The sequence below is a fragment of the Tinamus guttatus genome, unplaced genomic scaffold, assembly GCF_059628265.1.
Source record: "Tinamus guttatus ecotype Peru unplaced genomic scaffold, ASM5962826v1 Tinamus_guttatus_pri_ptg000433l, whole genome shotgun sequence".
Taxonomy (NCBI): Eukaryota; Metazoa; Chordata; class Aves; order Tinamiformes; family Tinamidae; genus Tinamus; species Tinamus guttatus.
The window spans coordinates 186,337-190,233 of NW_028288967.1; the positions used below are offsets into that span (position 1 = coordinate 186,337).

Here is a 3,897-nt window from a genome sequence, read left to right on the forward strand (position 1 = left end):
AAGACGCAGCTACAAGCTCTGGTGAATGGTGTGACCTAGGAGGCAAATTGGCATATGTTACTATGCAAAACTGCAGCTGAAAGCACCTAAAAAACCTGGCGAGGAAGAGGAAGGCGCTATGCAGCGTCACTTGGTTAGGAAGTGGATGAGAGTGATGCTGTTTGTGGCAGGCATCCCGGGTGGGTTAACCAGTGTAGACCTGCGTGCCTGGGCCAGCAGCAGTGCAGGGAAACAGGCACTTCAGGGCATGAGTCACCCCATCCCAAGGTAAATATTTCCAGCCAGCTCAGGGGAATTGCACCCAAGAAGTGATTGCACCCTATACACCTGCCAGAACCATAAAGGCAGGCCTGACAGCTGGTGTAAGCACGAGCCCCTACAGTGAGGATGCCTAAAAAGAGGCACGAGGAGCCTGGCCCACTGCAGGGCTTGTGGAGTGGAAACGCTTCTTCATTTATGGTACCTTTGCAGCAGTGTCTTTTGATTCCCTTCTTACACTGAATCTCTATTTGACCAGCCAAGGATGGTTTAGGAGGAACGGTGCAAAAATTTGTTGATCCTCAGATGGAAAATCAGTAATTCCCACCACTGAGAGCATCCCATTCTGTCTAAGCATCCCATTCTGTCTAAGCATCATCCGCAGAGCCACAGACCTAGATCTGGAGGTAGCAAAAGGCTGTGTGTGTGCGTGGACATGCTGTGGCTTCCCGAGTCTCCGTGCCAACAACTGTATCCGTTTCCAGACATGGGACCTGGAATTGGGCTCCTGGTACTGTCCACAGGAGAGCCCGGCTGGGTGTCCATAGACATGGACAGAAGATAACCTAGGTTCTCCTTGCAGCACTAGGTCTCTTGTCCTCAGAGTGATCACCGTGGGCTTTGCCTTGTCTGTGGCTCTGAGTGGAGCATTTGTACACAGGACCACACGGGTTGCAGCTGGATTGACCGTGGCCATAACTTATTCCTGCTGGACAAGGGTCCTCTCCATCCAGGTCGGTGAGGTGGCTTCAGCAAGTCCATAGCCAAGCGGAGGGCAGAGAGTTGCCAGCGTGTATGAAAAAATGACAACCTCGAACTGGTCCCTTGATTAAGATGATCAGAAGCTGCTAGGATTTGCATGTCACATCACTGAAAAAGCTCTGCTCTCAGGGGCCTGATGAGGAGCTGTGTCTCCAAACGTTGTCCCAGAGCCAAGCGGGGAAGGAATAGCCCCAGAGAGGGGTCAGCTGGGCTCCCCGCTTTGTGCTGGAGCTCTTCGTTTTGCCTTGTGAGCAGCCTGGAAAATGAACAACGCTGGGTTAAATCCATCTCTTGTCCCTGTCCCATCTCTCCAGGGCGCGGAGGAGCGGGATGAGCAGCCGCGGGCAGGGGAGGGACGTCTTCAAGCCACTCTGTGGCTCTTGGAGCCCGTTTCCGAGCGGTTGGTGGTGGCTTTGTGTTAGGAGGAGCCCACCCTGCTGGGACCTTCTCCTGCCTGCTCGGGATGTTCCCACCCCGAGCCCTGGATCGGCTGTGTGTGGCCCTGCTCCGAGGGGTGGAAACCTCCGGCAGACGCAGGCGGAGGGGATGGGAAGGAGCAAGCAGGGAAAGGCGGAGGAACTTCCTCAGATGCCAACACAGAGGCTTAACAGCTCCCATTTATCCCGCTTGCCTTTCTCAAGCCAATGGCATTCTGCTTTTCACCCCAAAACAGGCTTCTCTCATCCAAACACACCTCGACATGAGCCACAAAGTGGGAGAACCCCCACTGGGATCTTAATCCCCATATCCCTGGTTGGGGAGTGAACTTGGCAGTGCTGCTTCCAAGGAGCCGCCAGGGATTTGGACCTTGTCCCTTTTTGCTGCTACCAACACCTGGTTGCACAGAGCGGAAACAGGGAAGAGGGAAAAGTCAAGGAACTGAAACGGTCCCAGCCCTTCCTGGTTGGAGTGGGAAGGATTAAAAATGGTTCCTTACCAAGTTGCTTTGGGATAAACTATTGTGTTTCCTTCTCCTCTCACAAATCCTTCCTTAAAATTCCTAGCAGCTGCCTGCCATTTCCTGGTAGTCTCTGCCACCTCCCATCGGACTATTTTCACTCTGGAACACTGGCTGGTCTATAAATCGGTGCTTATGTCACATTTATGGCTGGCTTTGCATGGTGCTTCGCTTCAAAGAGTTGATGCTTTAGTGTCTCGACATCTCCAAGTCACCGTGTCTGTGTTTTGGCATTTTGGTGTCTCGGTGACTCAGTATCTCCATGTTTTAGTGTCTCGACACCTCATCTGCGGCTCTAAAAGAGTTTGTAAAGCAAAGCCTCCTAATTGGAGAATTTCCGAGCGGATGCATCCAAAGTTTCCTGTAAGGCCAACTCGGTTGAGCTGGGAAGCAGCAATGGATTTTACAGGGTGGAAAATTGGCCCCGAGTTTGGTTTTCCCCTGTAATCTCTTGCACATCCATCCAGATGAAGGTGAATAATACAAGAAAAGCAATACTGATAATTCCTGGAAAGAATAGAGAGAATAAAGGATAGATCTGGATCTGCCGTGGCTGGATTCAGATCTGAAGTTTCTAAATACCATTGGAGACACAGATCTAAGGATTATGTTTCAGGAAGAACTGGAAGAAGCAAATTCTCTGGATATGGGAATAGAGATGCGCATTCCTGCTGGTCACGTTCACCAAATCATCATTAAAGGACTATCAAATACAACTGCCCAGGAGGCCAAAACTTCCTTATTGCCATGGAAGGGAAGCTCCTGCGCAAGTTCTTAGGAACTCACTTGATGATCCCAAAAAACCAATGGAGCCACATGTATTCCTGCGATCCGCAATTCCAGAACTCTAAGGGAAAAGGTCAGTGTCCACATATATGTAATAGTATATATATAATACCATGAAACTACTGCACTGAGAGCTAAAAATCTGCCATTTTTCCTAAAAATAGGATTTTTTTAAAGAGAAGGGGATTAGACCCATTTCTAGGCCATCCATATGTGGAGACGTCTGTGTCTGCTGAGCAGAACAACATGAACTATGGTTAAAATGGACGAGGTGGCCGAGTGGTTAAGGCGATGGACTGCTAATCCATTGTGCTCTGCACGCGTGGGTTCGAATCCCATCCTCGTCGGGAGCGGTGTGGCTTTCTCCACGCCCAGCAGCAGTGCATCCCTGTGTGTAGGAAGGGAGGCAGAGGGGGCAGGCGACCTGCGTGGATGAGCCGGGAGCTTGTGGCAATGCTCAAGCAGAAGGCAGCGGTATACAGAATGTGGAAAAAAGGACAGGCCCCCTGGGAGAAATACAGGAACGTAGTCAGGGAGTGCAGAGATGCGACAAGGAAAGCTAAGGCACGTCTGGAAGGCAAGCTGGCAAGGGACGTTAAAAATAACAAAAAAAAATTCTTCAAATACATTAACAGCAAAAGGAAGATCAGGGAGAACGTGGGTCCGCTGGAGGACGGGATGGGCACCTTGGTTACAAATAACACAGAAAAAGCAGAGTTGCTCAATGCCTTCTTTGCTTCGGTGTTTACCAAGGGCAGCCCTTTAGAGCCCCAGGCCCTAGAGGCAAGAGAAGAAGCGGGTGGAGAGGAAGACTTGCCCTGGGTAGAGGAAGATTGGGTCAGAGAGCACCTAAGGAACCTCGATACCCACAAATCCATGGGCCCTGATGGGATGCACCCCAGAGTGCTGCGGGAGCTGGCAGATGCCATAGCTAAGCCGCTCTCCATCATCTTTGAAAGATCCTGGAGAACGGGGGAGGTGCCGGAAGACTGGAAGAAGGCCAATGTCACGCCAGTCTTCAAAAAAGGCAAGAAGGAGGACCCAGGCAACTACAGGCCAGTGAGCCTCACCTCCGTCCCCGGAAAAGTGATGGAACGGCTCATACTGGCTGTTGTCTCCAGGCACATGGAGGA

The 3,897-nt window shown here is 51.1% G+C and overlaps 1 non-coding gene across 1 annotated transcript; it reads left to right on the plus strand.

Moving 5' to 3' along the window:
• The first annotated feature begins 3,029 nt into the window (after window positions 1-3,029).
• Window positions 3,030-3,111, plus strand: TRNAS-GCU (transfer RNA serine (anticodon GCU)). The gene has a single exon. It is a non-coding gene; the product is annotated as a tRNA-Ser (tRNA).
• Window positions 3,112-3,897: the final 786 nt, after the last annotated feature.